Here is a 25,366-nt window from a genome sequence, read left to right as displayed (position 1 = left end):
CTGAACTGATTTTGGGGTACCAAGGGGCACAGAGGCCCCTTCAGATGGTTTCATAATGAATATCTGCATCACCAAGTCACAGTCGCCCAAAGAAACACTCCTGCCAGGTGTGGTGGCACACGCCTATAACCCCACCCCTTAGGAGGTGAGGCAGGAGGATCACTGTGAGTTCAAGTCCAGCCTAGAGCACAAGACAAGACCTTGTCTCAAAAAACAAAACACAAACGTTCTTTTATTTTCCTTGGTCCACATTTGGAGACATGGTGTTTACATTCCTCGGCTGAGGTTGGCACATGTACATAACACGCCCCAGTTCCTCTCTCAGCCCCTTCCCCTTTTCTCTCCATCGCTTGGTCCCTTCCCCATTTGAGAAAGATCTCTCTCCCTACCTCCAATTATCTATCTATCTTTTATTTTGCTTTTACTTATAATTTGGGTTTCCCATACAAGAGAAACCATGTGATTCATCCCTGGTCATCTCAGAATTTCACTACCAAGTAACTGTGCACCCAGACCCCGGCTTTTGCTCAGTTCCCCAGACTCTCCTTGCCACCCAGACCCAACTGAGCACCCCCCCTTCCTGCAGTTGTCCCTGACCCTAATGCAGAAAGTGACAGGCAGGCCTTGCAGGAGGTGGCCACGCGTGTGTCCTTGTAGCCAAAACAGATAGCAGCTGCGTTAGGCTAAAAGGAAGCTGCCGATGTGGGTGAGAGCAACCCCATGGAGCATCGACCCCTTGACAAAACCAGGACCCCCCAGGAAGAGCCCAAAGTCAGCGCCAGACACCAGCACATCCTGGCGCTCAGCTAGAGAAAGCTAAAAAGCCTTCTCCATTCAGAGCGTTTCAAAGCAAGTACCACTTTGCTCCTCTGGCCCATGCCTGAGCTTTCCCCAGACATCTGGAAAATCAAAGCATAGGAAGGCTCACCTGGCAGCCCGTGCCTCCAGAGGAACATCATTGAGATGGCAGTGACTGGATGTGCCAGGCTCGGGACTCAGACTTGGACCACCCTGGGCCCTAAGCAGAGCCGCGGGGCAGAGGTCAGACCTGGGTATCTGGATTTTACGGACATCTGCACTGGACACTTGGCTCATCTGAGTCAGGTGGTTACACCATCAACTTGAAATAGCAAGATTCAAATTTTTTCCTGATACTAGGGATTGTTCCAGGGCTTCACACTGAGTTACATCCACAACCCCTTTCATTTCTCATTTTGGAAGAGGTTCTTGTGGCCCTGAGCTTCCAATCTTCCTGACTCAGCCTCCTAGCTGAAATCAGAAGCACATACCACAATCCCCACCTCAAAAGTCCTTTTTTGTGTGTGTGCTAGTGATTGAACACAGGGCCTTTGCACAGAGCCATACCCACAGACCTTTTTCTATTTTTCATTGTGGAACAGGTTGTCCCTAAATAGCCCAGGCTGGGCTCAAACTTTCCATCCTCCTGCTTCAGCCTCCTCAGTGACTAGGAGTACAAGCATTTGCTACCACGCCTGGCTATCTGCACTTTTTAATGTGTGAAATTTCCAAACGTATAGAAATAAATTAGACACCCATGTGCTTGCTAGCCATATTTTGCAGATTTATATTTTTCTATATTTGTTTCAGATTCTTAAACAAAACGATGCAAAATAACATGTTTCCTGTGTCTCCTCTCCATCTTTTCCTGAAGCAGCCACCATACCACACCCGACATGGTACTCTGTGTTATAAAGTGAGCATAGCTTCATGTTAGCTGCATCAACAAAGTAAACCTTTAAAATAAATTTTAAACCTAGGTGAAGTGATACAGGCCTAGACTCCCACACTCAGGAGGCTGAGGCATGCTGGGAGCCATTGAGGCTGGAAACTGACCATACGTGCAGGGTTGAGGCATGGCCAGGGCGTGGCCATCCCAAAAACAAACAGCACTGGGGGCAAGCCACTAAGAAGTTGCTTCAACCCAGAAAAGCATCAAGACCCTAGACAATGCAAGGAGTGAGTTGTTAGGCAGCAGGGTTGAAATTGACATCATCTTTAAACCATGCTAGAGTAGCTGAGCAGCTCCTTTTCTCCTGGGCCTGACACCAGCTTTGCTTTTTAATTTTCCCATCCTCTCAGATCCTTCACCCCAAGAACCTCAAGACTGCATGGGCCACAACAGAAGGATCACCACCAGGAATCTGAGGCCAGCCTGAACTACAAGTGATTTCAAGGCCAATAAGATCTGGTCTCACTAAAATAAAATACAGGGCTGCCTGGTTCATAACCTTAATTCTCTTCATGATTCTGGTTGCAGACCCCATTGGACTAGAACAGAACCAAATCCAGTGATATTTAATTGTCAACCTTGTAGAGAAATTTGACTCACTTCTTGCCCACTTGGGTTTATAACCATAATCATGGATAGAATTAAATTCATGAAGATACCACGTAGGAAACAGCTGAATCAAATGGAGCCAATGGAACCTCTAGTTTCACTGTTTGAGGAATCTCCACTCTGGTTTCACAGTGGCTGCACCAGTCTACACTTCCACCAACAGTGGAGAAGGGTTCCTTTTTCCCCACAGCCCCTCCAGCATTTGTTATTGATTGGTTTCTTGATAATAGCCATTCTTTCATGAAAGAGATGGAATCTCAGCATTGTTTAAATTTGCATTTCTCAAATGACCAGTGATGTTAAACATTTTTTCATATATTTATTTTCTGTTTGTGCTTCTTCATCTGAGAAATGTGTATTCATCTCAGGTGCTCATTTTTGGATAAAAACATCCAAACATAAAAAACACAAAAACATCATACCATAGCAATATACGCATGCCCATATTCGTAGCAGTTTGTAATAGATTAATTGTAGAAGCAGTCCAAATGCCCACCAACTGATGAATAGGTAAAGAAGATGTGGGTTTTGTTGTACAGCAGAGTACTGTGCAGCCTTTAAGGAGGAGGCTGAGGCAGGAGCAACAGAGCTCCATTTCTTGGCCAACCTGTGCTGCACAGTGAGATGCCAACTAGGGAAAAAAGCAAGCAGAAGCGCACACTTAGTCTTTCACCAAGCACCTCGAGTGCACGAGGCCCTCAGAATGACGGCAGCAGTGCTGATCTTGATCATAGCATCCAGGTGAGGACAGAGAGACGCCATACAGCAAGACATACTGTTCACAGCATGGCTTCTCCCTGACCTCTGCCTCCCACGGCCGTCTACCTGGGTGGCTGCTGGGCCTCTGAGGTCTCTCCCCACTCCCCTAGGGAGATCACATTGTGGCCCTGTGCTGTACACTTGGCACCCACAGCCACCACTACCCACCTCTCACAGGCCCTGTGCCCTGCTGTCCACATGAGCTCTGCCTGTGCTATGATCAGGGCAGAGTGTGAATTCAGTTTGCTGAGGAGCAGTCTGCCCTGGCTTTGACTCCTCAGAGGACCAGCTTAGCCCAAAAGCATGCTGAGAATCACACAGGCATTTGAGACAACTCAAACCCACTCAGCACACTCCCTGAATAACGTGAGTAACAGAGGAGAGTTCTGACCTGGGTTTCATGATCCTGCGGATTTCACTGGGCCTTGAATCTCTGTTCAGCTTGGAGGTTTTGTTGCCATCATTTGTTTGTTTGGGTTTTTGGACAGTCTCACTATGTGGTGCGGGAAGGCCTTTGAATGCACCATCCTCCTGACTCAGCCTCCGAGTGATGGGCTTACAGGGTCTAATCTTGGTACCATAGCTTCCCAGCTAAGCTCTCCAGAGAGGAACAGCAAGTACAGGCCTTTTGTATTTGTATTTCTCACCCGGGCTCCAAAGCCACCCTTGCCAGCTGAGGCCACTGCAGCGGGGACCCGAGGTTCAACCCTATCATCTATACTTAACTGCTTCCTGCAAGGTGAAGCCCTGGGAGCCGCCTCCCAGACAGACTGGCCCAGGGTCTCCAGTCACCCTAACTTTGCTGCACCCAATAAAACAGGGCTGAGAACAGAGAAGGCAGTGTGGCTGGGCCTGGGCCAGCCGAGAGCCGGACCTGGGGTCTTGCTGGTGCTCACAGCCTACTGCCCCCCAACCCCCTTCTCTCATTACTAACAAATATTCAGCAGCTCTGAGAGCTGGGGACAGGGAGAGGCTGGGTAAGGACAACACCCAGAGTGACTGCTCCCAGGAGAGATTGGCCTGACCCGTCTCCTGTCCCCTGTCCCCTCCGACTAGGGTCCCCCCAAGTGGCTGAGGTATCACAGCCAGAGCTGCCCTGGTGTGCATAGAGAGCCCATCTGGCCTGCAGCCCAGCACCCATGCTGTTCCCAACCAAGGGGACTGGGTCCCATCCCTGCCACCCTGGAGGTGCCAAGGGGGAGCCAAGATGTGAACCCAACAGCATCAGACATCCTAGGCCTCCTAGATCAGCTCTCAGAGAAAAACACCCAAGCTAGGACAAAAGGTAGCTTTTCCTCTCACCCATAAACTAAAGATTAAATCCTAATAACTCACCATTCTTAGAGTCATGGTGGGAGGAGAAAGAAAACATCCTGTCGGTTACGTTTCCCTTTGTTTGTCTTTCTGTCTGTTACAGCTGCTGATATTTGACAGCAGCTGGGATACTGGGAATGAGAACAGCAGTTCACACAAGGATTCACTGGGTTTCTCCAGAGTATTTAATAGGTGTTTACTGGAGCAGCCATAAAGACATTTCATCTAAAACAGGTTTGTATTTGAATAATAAGGGATAATCCCACACTGATTGCCTGTTTAGTTGCTAGCCTCCTGGGATCTGATTATCCACTAGATGTGGAGAAAATTAAATTTTAGCAAAACTTCAGCACAAAAGTCAGACTTATAACTGAAAACAGTGCATCTACTTAGGTACATGTGGTCCCCTAAAACCCCACTGTGTCCCAGGAAGCTGATTGAGACCAGAAGAATAGAGATAATCAGAGTATCTTTCCCAGAAACCTCAGGGAAGTTCACTAAGGAAACCAAGAGGGTGTGGGTCCAACAAAGGACTCAGGAAAACTTCCAGAACCAAGGACTGTGTCCCCATGCTCAAGATCACACCAAAGACAAGATGGGGACCAACACAATGGGGAAAGCACATCTCTGAGAACCTTCAGGATAAAGGTGCCTCCAGAGGGAGAAACAGGTCCTGTGCCCAGGAACAGATGGCCAGGAAGGCACCTGTTCTCCCTCCAATGTCCAGCTGCAAGGATGAAACCTATCTGGGCCACCCTACAGGAAGGCAGGCACTGGGTCCTGGTGTTGCATCTCCTGACGGTAGATTTTTATCCAGGGCATACAAAAAAACCTACATCAATAAAAGAATTAAAGAGTGGGAAGTGTCACCTAGCCAGCTTGCTTCAGAAGAATATAACCAACAAGGAAAGAAACTGGAGCCTCCTGGAAGAATCAAAAAAGATGGGAAGAGGAAGCAACAACAAAATGTCCCCAAGTCCCAACCCTGAGAACATTGACCCAGGACAGTAAATACAAAGGAGAATGAGAACAGCAAACAAGCAATATCAGACACAGCACCAGTGGAAATAAAGAGATATATTTGGGACCTCATAGACAAGTTCAAAAGTGAAATATTTAGCCAAGTAAAGCAAGATATAGGAAGATTAATATAAGAGATGCAAAGCACCCCTCAAGCAGACACAGAGGGAAGAAGGGAGGAACTCAAATGAAGGAGAGAACCATTTGATGAAGAATATTTTAAAAATGTACAATACATAAAACAGATTCAAAGAGATCACCAGGAAATTAAAAACTCTATGGAAAGACAGAAAATCAGCTTGAAAGAAGCTAAGTATAGATTATCCAAACTGGAGGACAGATTTGTAATGTGGGATTATGAAAGGGAAAACTTTTTAAAAATAACAAGGAAATAACAGTAACAATACAAAGGCTAGAAGACCACAAGAGGATCTATAACTTGAGAATAAAGAATGTGAATGAAGAAGCAGGGGTACAAACAAAGGAACTACAAAGGCTATTCACAGAAATAATTAAGGAAAACTTCCCAAACATAGGAAAAGGAAAGGATATTCTGATGTATGAGGCATACAGAACTCCAGCCACCTACAACCAAAACCAAGCTACACCCAGGCATATAATAATCAAGATCCCAGAAATTCAATACAAGAACAGAATATTAAAAGCTATTAGAGACAAGAAACAGATAACATATAAAGGAAGGTCCATCAGAATAACAGCAGACTTCTCGACACAAACCATCAAGTCAAGAAGAGCCTGGAGCGAAATATTCCAAGCCCTGAAAGAAAACAATCTCCGTCTCAGATTGATAGACCCTGCTAAACTGTCTCTAGAAATTAATGGAGAAACAAGATGCTTTCAATACAAAGAGGAACTTGGGAAATTCGCAACCACCAATCCAACTCTACAGAGAATACTGCAGGCCATTCTAAAGAGAGAGAAAAGTACTAGGATTCCAGGAACAGTGGCAGAGAGGCCTCAATGAATGGAGCAGAAAACAGAATGAAGAAAATAAGCAGACAACTGATGGCAAAAAAAGAGCATAACAGAAATGAGGCAGAGAAGGCTTTATTCAAAACTGATATGATTGATAGTATCAAGTCTGAGAGTATAGTCAACTACATTGAAGATTGCAAGACTCTACCATAAACATTTTGGTTTGATAACTTCCTGTTTTTGAAGTTCTTACTATATACAAAGTTGTATTTGTATTAATACTGTTATGCACTGATATATTCAATTATACTATGTCTGATGATGTAGCCAGTTCTATTGAAGATAACAAGAGACAACACAGGAACCATGTAGAACTCTTTGTACAATGGTGTTATACGTTTTTTTTTTCATTTCATGTGTTTATAGGAATATGTTTTGTTTTGCCTTGCTTTGTTTTGTTCTCCCTCTGATACAGAAGGATATAAATACATGTTAAGACTCATGCATGCGTTGAGTCTATAAACAGTTTATGAGAACTGATTTTATGACACATGATGAAATGAACTGATACTTTGAAGAAAAAGAGACACTAAAATACCTAGTGTTGATCCTGGAGTGTCATAATGTGAAACCCAGAAATAGTAATATTCTTCGTTCAGAGGGATATTAGCCTGCTTGGGTTTATTCAATCTCAACATAATTGAAGAGATGGATAACTGCATGTATGTTTAAGTGTATAGGATTGATAACTATATTTCCAAGTTTTTATTAGACAGTTGGACAGAACTGGTTGCAATCTGACTGTTTGAGTCCCCACTTTATATGCTCCACTTTAGTATCTTTTAACAACTATTTGTAAAACGACAATATGTAAACATCAACTAGTGATTTCTTACTGTTTTTCTTTGAATGAATGTATTATATCTGTTTTCTGTTTTGTTTAGTCTTTCTTTAAATAAAAATTTTTAAAAAAGAAATAGAAATACAAGTTCAGAAGGAGAAATGAAATTACTGCATTGGAAAGGGAAGAGAAATGGGGAAGCGAAATCCTTTTCCTGGGAAAAGGAGAGAAAACGAAGAGATAGAAGGCTGCCTTGTGGAGTAAGGGGGACCTCAGAGCTGGAACTCAGGGTCTTTGTTCTCAGCCCCTTTCATTACCTGGCTAGAAAGGGTTCTCCCCCTTGAGCGTTGTTATAAATTGGTCAGCTGTTCTTGGTTCGAGGCCCCTGATTTGCCCCCTGCCCGTCCCGTTGTCCACATGTGTATCTTTGGAGAATCCTCTCTATGTGCCTCTCTCCTGCCTGGGGCTCAGCATGTGAGATTTACAGCAAAGCTGTGTTTCAGGCTGAATTAGTGAGAAGGTCGCGTGTACATTTTAACGTGAGAGAATAATATGTATGTGTGTACTTATAGATAGGTGTGTGAGTGTTCAGGTGTGAGGCTTTTGTTTTTCTGTAATACAGCCCCCACCCTCCCACACACACATTTTTCTTTGGTGCTTAATTGGAGATGAGGAGAGGAGAGACTGGGGACCCGGCTGGAAGTGAGCCAGGCAGACATTGCTCTCTTGTTTGTTTTTCTTAGCTACTCTCTCCCAGCAGGGGCTTAACTCTTCCTTTACCAGAACCTCACTGAGGACCTTGAGTTTTCCTTGCTTGTCCTCCCACTTTCCCTATATGGGTCACACACTTGCGCAAAGGCCCTTTGTCAGACATCCCAGGGGTCAGGGGTGTCTGTCCCCACCACCCGGTGGGGCGCAGGGAGGACCAGGAAGAGCGGGGAGCTCAGATGCTTGAAGGTGGACAAGGAGGACAGACTGGACATACTGGACAGGATGCTGGTCAGAGCAGGCTGGGGGCTTCAGCCACTCAGGGGTCCTACTCGCTCTCCTGGGCTCCATGGTGACTGCACACACTCTTCCTCCCCCAGGAGCTGGGGCGGGGAGCCCCCCACCTCACACACCAGGCCAGCGCTCCATCCTGAGACACCCTGGCCTGGGCATCCTGAAGTCTATGCTCGGAGGTGTAGCTGGTCACTGTGGCTCGACCCAGAAGACAGCAAGTTCTGAACAGGTCACAGTGATTGCTGTCATATAAGGTAACAGGTAACAAAATCATAACTCCTAATGCCAGTTCCCACCATACAAAAACTTCTGCAGTTGAAACTACTCAATGAATCAGAGGAGTTTTTAAAAGAGCTTCAGAAGTACTTTAATGTTGAAAGGGGAAATGACATTTGCATTTTACCAAAAACCCATTTTGTGCTCTAAGCTGCTAAGTAAGGACAAGCTAAGAGAAGGCAAACTCTTTCTTCAGTATCAGAGGGCAGGTTCGCCAGGGAGGGGGGCACCGGGCTGACAGCTGGTGCTGCTCTCCTATGATCTGGTGCCACAATGACCCGAGCCTCAATTATGAAAGTTCCAGCAGTGACCACAGGGCGCGCAGGGCCCCAGTCTCTGCCTCTCCACCCTGACACTCTCAAGGACCCTGGATGCCACCCTGGCCTCAAGGTCTGGTGCTGCCCCTTCTCTGGGTGTGACAGTCCCATGGCTCTGCCCTCTTGGGGTCCCCACATCCTCCCAGCCATACCAGCCCCCCACCATAACTCCTCCAACTCAGGCAGCGCCAGGTCACTCTCTGTGGCACAGCAGGAAGAGGAACATAAATAAGGGGAGAAGGTATTCCTGTTACCATTACAAACACAAATATGCTCACAACCTGTGTGGCGACTGACAGATAAGGATGATCTGAGGGTAAGGACAGACTTCTGAGGAATAGAGAGAGCACGGGACCCAAGCAACAAACCAGTGGAAGCACACACACATGTACACGCTGGGCTGGAGGTTGAGCCAGGGCTCTAAGTATAAATGCACTATCACAGAAATCCCAGATCTTAAAATCTACCTTTTTACAGGACTAACAGACTGTCTGGTCATGAAAGGGGAATAAAAGAAACAAGGTTCACCATGGGGCTTCTTCCTGAAAAACTACATCATTTCCATTTCTTCACGGTTCACAAATATTTCTCAAAATTCTGCAAAACAGTAGCAGCTACTCAATGAGAAAAATGAATGAAAAAACATATTCTTACATATTTCAAATAGGAGAAAACCAAATCAACTCAGAAATTCTGAACTTGATGTGAAGGAAAACTTTCCTGAAAGGCAGCTACTATATCTCAAGGAATAAAATTCTCTTTACAAAGTCCAAGAGGAATCCTCAAACATCCATCTGCGAAGTGTGGTTTTATTGTAAACATCTCTTGCACAGAAAACAAGTGGAACTATAGAAAGTGGAAGTCAGCTAGGTGTGGTGGTGCACACCTGCTTTCCCTGCACCCAGGAGGTGGAGGCAGAAAGATAGTCATGAATTCAAGGCCAGCCTGGGCTACATACTGGGTAGAAATCCAGTCTGAACTACATAGCACGACCCTGTCTCAAAAAAAAAAAAAATGTGGAAGTTCACCTCTACATAAATATGAAATATGTTTCAGGTTTATGGGCTAAACCGTCTTTTACAGATATATACACATGCATACATGAATGCTGTATTCTAAAGAATTGGAAAGCTTTCCTCAATATGCACTGTGATGCTTACAAGGGAGACTGATCATGAAAAGGTGCTGCTTCTCCTATTTCCAGAGTGGCTTGGTTATCCCTCACCTGTGAATTTCTACACCATAAAGAAATTCATTATTACTATAAAGAAGAGCACAGCATTCCAAACCCAAGACAGTGGCCAAGTTTTAATCGAGAGTGACGATGGAGCCCAGGTGTCCAGGTGTGCAAAGCCCAGCTCACATGGGACAGGGCCACAGTGAGGAAGGAGGGTGCGGGATTCTGGCCTGGAGGTACAGGAGGGCACTTCAGGGGTCAGAGGGAAGAAAACTGAAGAGTGATTTGCCCAAAGCAAAGCTGTGCTACAACAGGAAGAGAGGGAAGAATTATATTTCAGGGATCGCAACAGGGAACTCTCAGTGGTCTATAAGTAAGAAAACAGCACTGAGCATAGGCGATTGAAGAATGCAGCTTGAACCCCGAGAGATGGAGCTAAGAAGAGCGAAAAGCTGTTAATAGTCAGGGCAGTGAAGGGAGAGAGATGATTATTTTAAATGAACAACCTTGTGAAGTGCTTGCCTTTTTATGCTATATGTGCACATAGATTCGAAAATAAAAATTTGTTTAAAACTTAGAAAAATTACTGACTGCATGTCTTCAGAAATTCAAGTTTCATTTGAAAATAATCACAGTTCTCTCCGCAGCCAACCTAGGGAAGCACATACTGGCTGGACGCGGTCTCTTCCTGGAGGATGCACTAACATTAACAATCTAGATCCAGCTGTACGATCAGTGTCCCTCCTGGGCTGTGACCTCCCGACCTGGGATGCTGTCATCATATCACTGCTCCACTAAATTCAAATGGAGCTGCTGTGTGTGCAAAGCTCCGGGGCACCACAATCCACCTCTAGGGCTGCATGGATTAGGTAAGTGTTCCTATCTTTCTCGGTAGTTATAGAAAGAGTGCCACAGTTGTGCCAGTGTAGTGTCCACTTACAGCAAGGAGCATGAATCCAGTGCTGGTACTTAACTTATTCTGTTGTAAATGCTAAAAGAAAACACAATTCTGCCACCACCCATGCTTCATCCTTTGGAAGAAGACTGCCTACTCCTGCAGGGTACTGGTCGGGTCTTCAATGATAGATAACAGATGATTTGAAGACTCATCAATTGTCAAGTTCCTAGAACACAAAAGGTCTACTGCTGGATTGTTAATAGCTGGCATTTTATAAAGATAACCTAGTCATATAAATTTACTGGGACGCTGCCCAGCACAGTGACACCTTGCTTCTTCCTGTTCTTCTTTCCAGCTTTTCCACCAGGCAGGAGATAGATAAGAAACCCAGCCCATAAAAGCAAAAACAAATCAGTTTCCCTACACATACAGGGCCATCTGTACCCGTCAGCCAATACAAGGAAATCATTCTCTTCTTACCCTTTCTTATTTTAAAGACGGTAAAATTGAACACAACAGAACAGAACAAAACAGAACAGAACATAAGAAAGCAATGTAAGAGACATAAATTTCAAAGCAAGACAATCAGAGATCTTCACTATCTATCATATTGTCTGTTTTCTTCCAAATAGTTGACCATATCTTCCTACAGAGAATTCACATGAAACAACCTCGTATAGAACTGGTCTGAACAAGATGAGGAAGGTGCTTTAGGCCTTCAAGATCAGACAACAGGGAAGTCAAAAATGGCTGTCATTGTGTCTCTCATTCTCTTCAAAATAGCTGTCCATACCTTCATGTATGTTAAGATTAAACAAAACAAAACAGGCTAAAATCACTCTGAACAAAGAATAATAGTATTGCGGGATTTCACATCACGATGATACAGGATCGGCACTGGATACTGTAGTGTTTCTTTTTCTTCAAAGTAGTTGTTCATTTCATCAAGCATTATATGATCAGTTCTCATAAACTGTTTATAGGTTCTATGCATGCATGAGTCTCTACATGTGTTTCTATCCTTCCTGTACTAGAGGGAGCAACAAAACAAAACATATTCCTATAAACACATGAAATGAAAAAAACATGTAAGACTGTTGTACAAAGAGTTCTACCATGGTTCCTGTGTTGTCTCTTGATATCTTCAATAGAATTGTCTATATCATCAGGCATAGTATAATTGTATATAGCAGTACATAACAATGTTGATAAAACCAAAACATTGTAGACAGTGTAAAACTTCAAAAACAGGTAATAATCAAACCAGAATAGGTATCCTAGTGAATCTTGTCATCTTCAGTGTAGTTGCCTATACTCTCAGATTTGATGCTATCAATCATAACAGATTTGAATAAAATCTGTTGATACCAAATAGCAATATAACAAACCAGATTCAACTAACATCAGCCATGGTAAAACAGTATAAGCTATACAGGGCTTCAGATTAAGTTAATAGGAAATTAAGGATGATTACTGTACTATATCCTGCTATTTTTGGGATAGCTGTTTATGCCCTCAAATCTAGTGCAAGTAGGCAAACTGGAACAGAATATAATCTATCTAAACAGAGAAGTGTAAGTAATGTGGGTTTTAAATCCCAATACACTAGTAGCAATATCCTCTGCCTTCTTTTTTTAGACTATTCCTCCCCTTTCACTTCCGCGGGGTGTACTGTGCATTTTGGGTTCCAACAACTCCTTCCGATTTTAGATGGGGGGGGGGCAACCTGCTATATATACCTAAGTGGTTCCAAACCTTCTCACTCCTGGACTTGATCTCAAGTTGTATTCCTTCACCTACAAAAGCCTATCTTTCCAACCTATCTGCAGGTGCTCATTGAGTTGCCCCTATTTCTCTCTGGTTCCCTGTCACATAGAGCATTGTTTTCTCATATCTGATTTTCAGTCCATATACCCTTTTTCAGGTTAATTATATTTCCTATACAGAGCATCATGTTGGACCCTACCTCCTGATCTACTCTGCCTGTTTCTTTTTTTTTTTTTTAGTGTATCAAGGCCATCTATATTAGAGATTATAGCCAATCTTCTCTGCCTCATTTCTGTTGTGCTATTTTTCTGCCATTAGTTGTCTGCTTTTCTCTTTCATTCCACTGTCTGCCCCATTCATTGAGGCTTTTTGCCACTGTTCTTGAGATCCTGCTACTTGTTTTCTCTCTTTAAAATGTCCTTCAGTATTCTCTGTAAGGTTGGATTGGTGGTCACAAATTCCCCCAGTTCCTCTTTATCTTGGAAGCATCTTGTTTCTTCATTAATTTCTAGAGACAGTTTTTCAGGGTCCATCAATCTGGGCTGGGGGTTATTTTCTTTCAGGGCTTGGAATACTTCTCTCCAAGCTCTTCTTGATTTGATGGTCTGTGTCAAGCAGTCTGCCGTGATTTTTGATGGGTTTTCCTTTATAGGTGATCTGTTTCTTTTCTCTGATGCTTTTAATATTCTGTTCTTGTGATGAAGTTCTGGGATCTTTATTATGTGACTGAGTGTAGCTCTATTTTGGTTGTAGGTGGCTGGAGTTCTGTATGCCTCATACATCTGAATATCATTTCCTTTTCCTATGCTTGAGAAGTTTTCCTTAATTATTTCTGTTAATAGCCTATGTCTTTATTTTATTTTTGCTTTTGCTTCTTCACTCACATTTTTTATTCTTAAGTTATAGATCCTCTTGTCATCTTCTAGCCTTTGCACTGTTACTGCCTGTTTCCTTGTTGTTTTTTAAGAGATCTTTCCTTTCATGATCACACATTGCAAACCTGTCTTCTTCAAGTTTTGATAGTCTATTGTTAGTTTCTTTCAAGCAGTTTTTCCAGCTTTCAATGGAGTTTTTAATTTCCTGGCAATCTCTTTGAATCTGCTTCATGTAATCTAGGTTTTATTTATGTTCTTCATTGAATGTTTCCTTCCCTTTTTTGTGTTCCTCCATTCTTCCATATGTGTCTTCTTGAGAGACACTTAGCATTTCTTTTATTAATCTACTTATATATTGCTTTACTTGATTAAATATTTCACTTTTGAGCTTATCTATGAGGTTCTGAAGTATCTCTTTCATGTTCACTGATGCCATGTCTGATATTGCATGTTTGCTGCCCTCAGTCTCTTTTATATTTGCCTCTCCTGGATCAACGTTCTCAGGGCTGGGGGCTGAGGGCTGGGGGCTTTTTCTTATTTCTTTCTTTTGCCATATTTTTGGTTTATTCCACACAAGTGTATAGAAGAGGTCCCTCTTCTATATAAGACAGCCCCTTTCCTTGTTGGTTACAGTTCTTCTGAAACAAGCTGGCTAGGGATTTTTGCCCTCTCCAGTTTGCTGTTGGTCACTGAGGTGCAAACAGGAGTGGTGTATGCTGGCCCCTTCCCTCAGAGTTAGTTAACCTGCAGGTGTCTTCACTGTGTTAGTGTGTGCCACGCACACAGAACTGGTTTGGGATAACTTATTGGGTCCCAGCCAGGAGCATGACCCAGGCCAGGCAGATCCCACCAATCTGGGAAGGGAACAACCAACTGAAGTCACTGCTGTTCCTTATTCCTGTCCATCCTGTCCATTCCCAATATGTCATCCAGTTGGATGCCCCTTTCCTGTGGGAGGGTCTTATTCCCAGCACTCACTGCAGGTCAGTGCAGGTCCCTTGCTGGCTCCGTTCTCATTGGGCTTGCCAACCTCTGACTTCAGCGTGACCACAGCTCCAGTGAGTCACAGCAGCGTAAGTTCAGGCACTCTGGTGAGAGCACCATGGCCACTAATGTTAGCTGCTCCTATGGTAGCCCCAGGACTGCATGTTTGACCAGCTCTTTTCCCTTTAGTTTCTTCTTGGTCAAGAGGATCCATCTCCCTCTGTCCAGACCTCTCCACCATGTTTTATTCTGGCATCTGAGTTGTCTAGGGAGCCTCTGTATTCTGCTGCTTACCAATCTGCCATCTTTAGCTCCTCCTGAAAAAAGTTCTTATGTCTGCCTGGCCTGCAACATTACCCCAAGATCGAGCTCAGTGGCTTTCATTCTTCTTATCTTTTATCAGTGTTCAGCTATAATCTCCAGGTGGTAAACTGATGCCCCAGGCCCTAAAGAAAGGGCAATGTCCAGGTAGTCAGCTGGGCACCTGGCTGGAGAGGAAGTGCCCTCTACAGGGGAGCCCTGGATGTCACAGTGGTGCAGTAAGTCTACGACTGTCCAGACTGCCAGGCGGAAGGCATTTCCAGGTCTCAGCCAGGTCCAGAGCTCCACTTCAATGCCTTAAGTCAACACAAAGCCGAGTCTCTTAAGAGACAGTAGGAGGTTCAGACACTTTGAGCCCTGCCTCAGGAAGAATCCACGAGACAGCTTAACACAGGACTGCAGTTGCTGCCTCTGATGACAAGAACCCAATGGGCAGAGGTGGGACAGTAGGGAGCTTTGTGGGTCCCGCACAGTTTGTGAACTGTGCTCTCTGTGCCTCTCTTACCCCTTGGGATGAATGCTAGAATTGCTGTGTGTGAGGTTGGACCTGCAATCCCGAAACTTCCAAACAGACATCAGCACTGCCTGTCGAGCAGCAGTGGCTGCCTCTGCCCCAAGACCTCCATGAAAGCAGGTGCTGTCTTTGGAGCTTCTGGCTCTCCAAATCCCTTGGTTTCTGGTGTGTGGAAGGTTCTTGCCCTGGTATAAATCACTGTACAATTACGGCAGGGGTCTAACATGGCAGAAGGCCAAAGCACAAATGTTTACCTCTTTCTCCTTCTTCTCCAGCCCTAATTGCAACTCTCCTTCCTGTTTGTGTGCAAAGAAAATTTCCATCAGCTCCTCACACGTCATCAATATCTGCCCCGTGCGCCACTTCCAATCAGAGGTCATGTAACCCTCCGCTTCTCTGTATCTGGTCAAAGGAGACAGCCCAACCACCATGGGTTGTGTGCTCCTTTCCACGTCCTCAATAAAGCTGCTCTGCCTTTTTTGTACCTTTTTACCAGGAAATTCTAACAGCATATGCAGGTATGGGTGTGTGTGGGGGGGGGGGCATGGGTGTGGCTTCCTTTGTGGGGAGACCAGGCATTCTGCATCCTCAGCCATCAGCTAAGAGAAGTGAAATGCAGACAGTGAAGTACTCACATGGTGCTGGCAGTATGAGGAGGTCACTCCCAGAGCATCACAGGGCCTGCATCAGGAGGAGCAGGACACCTCTACCTGCTGGTGAGTCGCTGTCTTCACCTCGTGAATTCCTGAGCCGTATCTGTATTTAGAGTCCACACACAGCTCTGATCCCAGAACTCAGATGGCTGAGACAGGAGAGTCTCTATGACTTCAAGTCCAGCCTGAGCCATGTCAAGGTCAGCCTAAACACCATCGAGAGACCTTGTCTCAAAATAAACAAAGGAAAGGAGGGACAATAAAAAAGAAAAAGGATAGAAAGAAAAATGGAAACAAAGCTTTTGTAAGCAAAGAGGAGAAGAGGGGCTGAAGGGAGGGAAAGGGAATGGGGCAAAAGAATCGAGATCTATCATGTACAGTGCAGATTCCCGCTGATGCGTGTGATCATTATGTGTATCTAAAATGTACCAACAAAATAACAACAAAAATATTCTCTATTCTCCTTGTCCCAGGGAAGAGGAGATTACAAAGAGCAAGCTAAGGACCCTGCAGATAGCATGCTCCAATCTCTTTTCCTTTCACATAGAACTGCAAGTTTTAGAAAAAGCTTCACATGTTCAATACCAAAATACTACTAATTCTATAAAAGATACCCTCTGATTTTCCAGCCAAGTTTAAATATCAATCTGTTTATGTAATTTCTTACAGTCAGCTAAAAAATGGAAAGATAAGTATCTGGTCTCAATAATCAAATAGGCTGAATTTTAATGAATTTTTTTATCCTGAACTTTTTTCTTCAGTACTGGAAATTGAACTCAGGTCTTCGCACTGAACTACATCCCCAGCCCTTTAATTGGTTTTTTTTGGGGGGGGCTTTTTTTGGCGGGGGGGGGGCTTGATAAGCCACCTTGCTCCAGCGAGTCCAAATTTCCTTCCTCTTGCCTCCACTCCCCAGCATGCTGGTGGCGTTAGAAGGGGGGATTCCTGTGTACTTGGCACCACACTGGAGGGAGGAACGCGTAGGGGAGGATCCAAAGCACAATGCAGTTAAGGAAAAACACAAAAACCTGAATTTATCAGCTTTAGGTCCCAGACCCGAGGCAAGCCCAGGGAACACTGGGGCAGCCTAAGGTCACACGCTGTGCACAGCCCTCCGATACCAGACCACCTGGCCTCGAGCTCCAGCCAGGCCCAAGGTGCTCCTGGTGCCACCACCTGCAGCCTAAGGAAGAGATCCTCAAAGACCCTCCCGCCCTGAGCCGCAGGTTTAAATGGAGAACTTGCTTCCCTTGAATTCCTTCTGTGTTCCTTACATGATGAGATCCCCTGGGGAACCACTGCCCATCTAAAAATGACAGAGGACTGGTGTAGTTCCTAAGTCACCACTGAGTAAAAGGTCCATAAACTCCCTAATCTCTGGACCCCATGAGTAACTCCCGGGCTAAAGAGGCGTCCAGACTCGCACTGGCCTTCTCACTGGAAGGGGGGACCTGCGCTGTGCCCACTCCACAGTGCGCTCCACCTGGACTTCTGCACCCCCGTCCTGGCTGAATTCTGTATCAGGGCGCAGAGAACCTGGGCCCCCGGCATTGAGCGGCTGGGTCCTCAGGGTGGCAGGAGGAGGCTTCCCGGTAACAAGTGGAGGATGCTTGTGCACCTCCACGCACAACTGCTTCTCGACTTTGTGGCCAACTTTTAAGCCGCTTCAGGGGACAGAACTGCGTATGCACACGCGGGACGGACACTTTGCAAGTGCCTGACCTCTCTGGCCTGTGTCTGCACTGGTTCTCCAGAACGCCCAACCCCACAGCTCCTAGGCTCTGGTGTCTGGGGCAGGACCTCACCAGCCCAGCCTGGCCAGGTCCCCGGAGATCCCTTCCTGCTCGGGGTCCCCTTTCTCCTTGCAGGGCCCGCCTGCTCCTTGCTCTGCAGGCGGTTGCTTGCAGACAGCCACTCCTCTGCATCCTGCCTCAGGCAAAGCAGCTGCCTTTCACAGATAAGCTCTGAGGAAAGGTGATACCAGATAGACACAAAGGAAGCCAGGAAAGACCAAAGGGCTTTTCCACTCAGAACAGCCGCCTAGTTAGCTCTCTGTAGGCCAAACACCCAGACTCATTTCCCAGGGCATCTCTGAAAGAATCCGGCTGTGAAATCACCTCACCTCACCTGGAGAGAAGGCAGCAGTGACCAGGAAACCTCAGGCCTCCACCAGAACAATTTAGCATGGCAAGGGCCCCACACCTTCTCTGGGTGAACGGGAAAATCACAGTATCTTACCAAGGAAGCCAAACAAGCCTAGGATAAAAAGTTGAATTGGAAGAAAATGAACTATGAACACCATAGAAAATGAGAAGCAAAATAAGTGAATACATTTAATATGTATTTAAAACTTTACACACAGTACACATGAGGCACAACTAGGTGTTCCAGGAATAAAATGCATGTAAACTGTGTGACATGGTGGGGGCACTCACCCTGTGGGAAGCCGGGACTCACTGGGAGGAGGCCCGGGAAGCCGTGGCAAGGACAGGGACAGATGCAATGTGTGGCAAAGGGATGGTGAGGACAGTGTGACAAAGTTCTCCAAGTGACATAGGGGAAATGTAACTCCCAACCTGTTAGACGTCAGATGCACTCAAGTTCATGGTCCCCGAAGTCGAAGAGTGGATTCTAAAGAACCACAGAGATCTGGGCATGGTGGTGCGTGCCTATAATCCCAGCATTTGGGAGGTTGAAGAAGGTGGATCCTTGCAAGATTGAGACCAGCATGGGCTACACAGAGAGCTCAAGGCCAGCCTAAAACTGCACAGAAAGACTCTGTTTCAAAAAGAGAGAGAGAGAAAAAGAACAATGGGGATTAAAAGTAGGCAAATTTAACTGAGAGAGAGACACTTTGGAGAGAGAAAGGAGGGGACCTGGAAAATGGATTGCAATGAGCCCACTTCTCAAAGGAAATTTTATAGAGCAAAATCATGAGGCGGGTACAAAATCACAAGGTGGGTCCAATATGGGACAAAGCCACAATCAACCAACAAGATTTATTTAGGGACTGTGGATCCAGTGGGGAAGCAATCACATAGCAAGTGTACAAGGAAAGAATAAGGATCTTTTTTGGAAGAGATGAATCAGGAGGTCCTAGTCACTCGCCTGGGTGATTGATTGATACCTATCTAGACTTTATTACAAAAGGTAATATGTAAATGTGATCATTGCATCTTTGTCTCAAAGGCTGGCCCTCAGGGAATGTGCCTCCAGCCACCCACTGATGCCTTTGCCTTTGAGTGCTTAGAGTCTGACTGCCTGTGATATTTCTACCTAACTTAGCTGTCTGTGATAACCAGACAGGACCTAGGATCTCGCCATTCAGGAGACCCCAGGCACAGCCTGGGGCACCAGCACACAGCTGGGAATGGGCCTTCTGGGTGCCTTCTGCACTTAGCATCAGGACCACAAGTCCCAGGGTGTCCCAGATGCACCTCTGTCCTGCTCCCTCCCCACCATTAAAGCACAGAAAGCATCTTCCCATGAGTGACTGTCCTCAAAGACAAATGGCTCACGAGCCTGAAATGGAGCTTTACGCTGGACACAAGCACACCTGACACTGTTTTAGTTACGAATGTACTCATGACTGGTTCCCTAAGTGCAGCAGCTGCTTTAAAATGAATAGTCCTCTAGCAAACACATGGTCCTGAGTTTGATTCCAAATACCAAAGAAAGAAAAAAAAAAAGAAGAAAAAGTGAGTATTTTTGAACAGGTATTGATATTGATTGCCTCACTGAGCAAGTCACCATCCTTACCAGAAATCACAGTCCTCAGCTGGACACGCAGGCCGTTCAGGGAGAGTCCTTCTCAATTCTGAGCTTTGATTTTAAGGTATTTGCTATAGATATGCTGCTGTCATTCCCCAGTTAATTTGGAATGTCACGAAAAAATTTGATGGTGATGTAATTCTGAGCCTTCATAATTCATGATTATTTTAACTTAGAGGAAAAGGAAAAGAGCAAAAATAGGTGCCTAGAGGAAGCTACAGATCTGCAGGAGGGACAGAGGGGACCTTGTGGTTCTGATCTCTTTAACTATAGGGTCTTTGGGTCTGCACATGTTTGAATGTTACCTGGGACAGCTCACACCATCACTGTGCCCCAAACCATCACCTGAGCCGCTGGTAAGCACATATCATAATACTATGTAGTATTTCACACTATACGTTCACGCAGGTTACAGTCCAGCAATCCTGTCGAGTGTGCTAATGCTTTGCCAACTCCGAGCCCCATCAACTGAGCGGGTCCCATCCAAGAGGTCTGCTGGACAGAGGCCCTAAAATGATACAAACACCCTAAAAAGTCAGGAGAAAGGCAGCTTAGAAAACATGGTGCTGTGTGCCTTTTCTCATATCAAATGTGCACACAAGGTCATGCCACATAAAAGTGCCTCTTCTTACCCTCATGTCCTTGTAGACACCTGTAGGCTGTACATGAGTAGAACTGGCATCTTCTGAGATGCACAAATGTGTGACCCTTTTCTTTTTCCTCTAAGTTAAAATACCATAAATTATAAAGGCTCAGAATCCCACCACCACCAAATCTGTTTTGTGACATTCTAAATTAATCTGGGAATTATTGCACCATATCCTTAGAATGCATAGTTGAATCAACAATTTAAGGTCTGTGTTTCTCTTTATCCATAGTGGACCATAACACTAATATTGCCAGAAAAGTACAGAAACATGAGTCTCTTGGACCCATGTTTATGCTTTAGAATATTTCTATGATGAATTATTAATTTTAATTTCACGAGTTTTATTATATTAAATAATGTGTACTTAACAGGAAACATCACAAAAATGAAGTATTGAATTTTTAATTCTTCCAGAGTGATTATAGACAAACATCAAAAATTTCAAAATTGACTACTTTTTGGTGTATGAAATCTAAAAAACAACACAAATAAATTTTTATATGAACTACAATGAAAATGCCAATATTACTCTACCAAAAAATAGTCTTTACTTCAATTATCACACCTCAGCAGTCTGCAACATGACAACAGCACGTTCCTTACACATGTGTCACTTTCACTGACAGCACCTGTGTTTGCTTTCGTGGCATTCTTGACATCTCAGTGGTCTATTTTGTTAAGAAGTTCTTATTATATTATATAGTATGTAGTTAACAGGAACATAAAATTTCAAGTAAATAAAGTATTAAATTCTTAATATATACTGTGCATTTAGACACCAACATTTTCACATCAGCTGTGTACTTGCTTACAAAACCTAAAATATAATATCAGAAATAAAATCTTATATGCACTACAATGAAAACATCAGTAGAATGCTACCACTACAATAAGCTGTTTCAATTGTCACATCTAAGGCAGGCTTCACACATGACAACTTCATGTTTCATATCCAAGGATCACTTACACTGGTACATATGCCTTGTGTTCCTGTCCTGTCTTGTAGGCCACTGCTGACTTCATTTTCCCTGTTCTAGTAGGTCTTGTGATGCTACACCTGCCTATCTACCTGTCAGCTCACCAGGCTGCTCCACAATTTTTTGCATAGTTCCCAGGGAAGAAACATTCTGTTTTTTTCTCTGATTTACATGATTCTTATGAGCACCAGTCCTAGTCTTCTAAGAAAATTTCTCCATAATATTTCGCACTTGTTATTTTCTTCATAAACTACCAAACTATTTATGCCACACATATTTAGGATCAAGTAAAACACAATCATTGGCCAATGCTTCATGTTTGAGTGACATCATAGTTACCATATAACTCATCAAAAACATTTACCCCACCTTTGGTTTTGTTGTACAAAATTTCCACTCAGGGTTCCAATTTGTTGAGGTTTTCTAATCAATATTTCTTTCATGATGAAATGCTGACATCAGCAGTACCAGCTCCTTTTTCTTTGCCATATACAAGACCAATGTTATAACTTTCTGAAATTTCAAAGATGGTAATATATAATTCTCCGTTTTGAAATTGTGATATTTCATTCCAATGCTCTGTTCCTGTGTACAGTTTCTGTGCTGGTCAACTTATGCTCTATTAACAAAAGTAACATCAATTGGAAACTGGTAAACCAATGGTTGAATGTCATCTCCTATCCTGGGAGAGGGGAGCAAGGCTATTCACAATACCATTAGGTTTATCACTATATTAAGGGTGTGGTGGCTGAGTTTCAGGATAAATGTCTAAATCAAAAGCTTCATAAGTTGCATCTACAAGGACATAAATTTGATGCCATATTTTGACCCATTGCTTTTCCATAAGTCTTTTACGTTTCTGTGAAAATCATAAGAAATTCCTGCAGACCTATGAACGCCTTCAGCTCAGCCAGTGAAGTGTCATAGTAAATACAGATTTGAATATGGCTATTGGTCCATGCAAAACACTTTATCTGCATTTCAGCCTTTGTGTATTTCACGGCATTTTGTAGTATTTCATCTGTTATAATTTCCAACACTGAATAGCAGTGCTGGCATTCCGCCCCATACATTTCACCCTTGCCAAGACCCTCACTATATTTTAGGACCCAGTTCTAATATTGGGTCATTCTATTTGTTTGCATAGATGCTTTGTAACATTTCAACTAGTCAGATACTTACTCACAGTGCTGTTGTCTTTATCATCTGAATCGAGGTCTGCATTCCCTGACTCTGCATCAGTTGATTCTTATTCCATTTCACAGTCACAAGAAATTTGGTTCCCATGGAAAACATCAAACTCATCATCATCCTCCCCCACACCACTCTTCTGTTACCAAAGCATGTATTTTACCATAATGAATGATATTCTTCATCCACGTGTGAGTAATCTGATTTACTTTTGACCTCCAAAACTTGTAACTCTAGCTTTTTATATGTCATTGTACTAAATTCCATCAGAAAAATTAAAATAAAACTTTTTTAATACCCCCATCTGGCCCTGATTTTCCCATGGAAAGAGGCTGGTCACTATTTGCAGGCCTGTTCTTGATGGGGAGGGAAGTGCCCCATCAGGGCCAGCATGAGCCCAGGCCTAGCTGGGAAAACCAGAGCCCTCATCAGTCCTGGCCTAGTGACACCTGGCCAGTGGTGCTAAGCCCAAAACTTTGGAAAGGAGAACAACCTGGAGCTGATGCTGCTCACCATCACTAAAGAAAGCTGCGTGCAGGGCAGAGCCCAGGCTAGGTGAGCAGAAGCCACGGGATAAGAGCAGAGGACAGGTCTGTCTGATGAGATTGACATCCAAGTAAACCACACTAGACTTTCCCAGCCCAAGACCAACCTCCCCTCCCTTCAACCAAGGCAGTCATCAGGCAGGTACAGGTCTTCATCAGACATTGACTCACTTGTGGAAAATATCCCCTCAGAGATGACAAGGCAAAGAGAGTGCTGAAATTCACCCCTGCAGTGTTTTGATGGTTTGTTCAAAGATGCAATCACTGAGGCTGGAGGAAGAACTCAGTGGTACCACAATCAAGCAAGCAGTCAATCAACTCAACAGACACAGCTATCTGAGGGACTGAAGCAGGAATATCACAAGTCTGAGGCCACTGAGCACACAGTGGTCTCTATCTCAAAAAAACAGCCCAAACAGGCTGGGGCTGTAGCCCACTATCAGACACCCTGGTTTCAGTGTTCAGTGTCTCTGTCTCTCTCTCTCTCTCTCTCTCTCTCTCTGTCTCTCTCTCTTTCACACACACACACACACACACACACACACACACACACACCATGTGCACATAACTGAGTGGCTTTTTATACAGTACGTACAGTATCCCAAAATATGTTGTGTCACTGCTACATGTGAATCTTAGGCAAAGTGGCCTAAATTATAATTTGGTATTGCACAATTCTCCAAAAATCTCCGCATGTTTCCTGACACTGGTTGGAGGAGTCAGGCTACTTGTCTGGTGCTGGTTCAAAATCAAAGAACACCAAGCTTTTGCTCCTCACCATCCCTGAGATCTGGATCCTGCCACTCACCTCTCTCACCTTCTGGACTCCAGGAGGAGGCACAGTGATTCCATTTGAGTTTTTTCCTGGGTTCCCAGGGATTTCTCCAAATCCCAGGAGGACCGCCAGTGAGTGATCCTTTATTCTTTAGGGTGCTGCCATCCTGTGGCTGCTCTGCTCCTTCACACTTGGTATCTGGACCTTGAAAGTCTACAGCAATCTTTGCTGCCAGCAGCTGGGCAGGGAGGACCCGGACACTGAACAGTGCAGTCTGCTTTTCCTGAGTTCCTGGGGGTAGAGGGTGAGGGGTCAAAATACACCTGAGTGTCATATTTAAAATACTTATTACGGTAAAGGACACGTCATCCTTAACTCTCCTCACAATCCTCCCCTTGTTTTGAACACATTCAGCTCATCATTCCAGCAGCTCTGGAGTGCTCTTCTCTGAGGGTCTTCATGAAGTGTGATAAAAAATATGGTGAATGTTCTAACAAGTGCCATCTATCAGAAGGGCAGCTTGTGAAACCATGCACTGTGTCCTCACTCACCTTGGCCACCAGATCTGGCACTGTGTGACTCCTGGCTCTTCCCCAGGCAAAATGACCATGAAAGGGACACATTTTGAGTCATCTTAGGACATCGAGGCAGCCAGGACAGAACAAGTAAAGACACCAGAGGTGCTCTGGAAAGTGCAAGAACGATGAGACGAGTATGTTGGAAGCAGGGAGGATTCACGGCCGTGTATAATTAAAACTTTCTACTTACATGTTCACCATATTTGTTTATCATACCTGATACTGCAGAAATCTAGGTGCAATTTGTTAAGTTTGTGAAAAATGCCAAATTCCAGTTGGAATGATGTCGGAACCTAATAAACCAATGATACAATAAAACTGTCTAGACCTGACAAGCCTGACACAGTTTGCACGACTGGTTTTGAATCCCAGGAGGGGAGTGAGATGGATGACTAGGTGGCTCCACAAAGGTTGCTGACTCCAGTTTATTTGCCTGTTGACCTCGCTTTATGCGCAGATGCTGAATAAACCTTTCCTTCCCTAACTTTAGGTTTTGAGTATTTTGTTCCAGCAATGAGAGAAAAAAGTAACCAAGACAGAATCTGACTTCAACAGCAAGTTATTTTTCCATCAGCAGCAGCCACATAAGGAAGGAACTTTGGAAAGAGGACTCAGTTCCTTGTGTTCTTAGCCCCTCCTTATCAGGTCTGCAACCTCTCTGCTCAGCCCTGGTCTGGAACTAACTTGATGTGCTTTGCCCTCCAGGTCTAGGTCTCAGAATCTTCTCAGCCTGCTGCCAGCTGTCCTTCTGGTGTCCAGTCTGAGCACTGCTCTCCCCACAAAGATGCCAGCCCAGCCCTGCGGTCTGCCACTGCCCCAGCCGCCTCCCTGAACACACATTGTATTGTGATCCCAGCAGTGGTTTTG

At 44.5% G+C, this 25,366-nt stretch overlaps 1 long non-coding RNA gene across 3 annotated transcripts in view; it reads right to left on the bottom strand.

The window, feature by feature from the left end:
* The window catches only part of LOC111756277 (uncharacterized), a 56,325-nt gene that overhangs the window by 8,271 nt on the left and 22,688 nt on the right, over window positions 1-25,366 (bottom strand). The window contains exons 3-5 of one of the 3 annotated variants that reach the window (XR_010051381.1): window positions 23,955-24,212; window positions 18,590-18,791; window positions 16,912-18,269 (exon numbers count right to left, since the gene is read on the bottom strand). This is a non-coding gene — a long non-coding RNA (uncharacterized LOC111756277). Of the gene's footprint in view, window positions 1-16,911; window positions 18,270-18,333; window positions 18,792-23,954; window positions 24,213-25,366 lie in introns of those variants that run through there. The other 2 variants (XR_010051379.1, XR_010051380.1) reach the window with 2 other exon arrangements.

Source organism: Cavia porcellus, unplaced genomic scaffold (assembly GCF_034190915.1).
Source record: "Cavia porcellus strain 051 isolate PalLab524CR breed Dunkin Hartley unplaced genomic scaffold, mCavPor4.1 scaffold_14, whole genome shotgun sequence".
NCBI classification, from domain to species: Eukaryota; Metazoa; Chordata; class Mammalia; order Rodentia; family Caviidae; genus Cavia; species Cavia porcellus.
The sequence above is the reverse complement of the archived record's forward strand: the minus strand, read 5'-3'. Positions and strand labels throughout refer to the sequence as shown.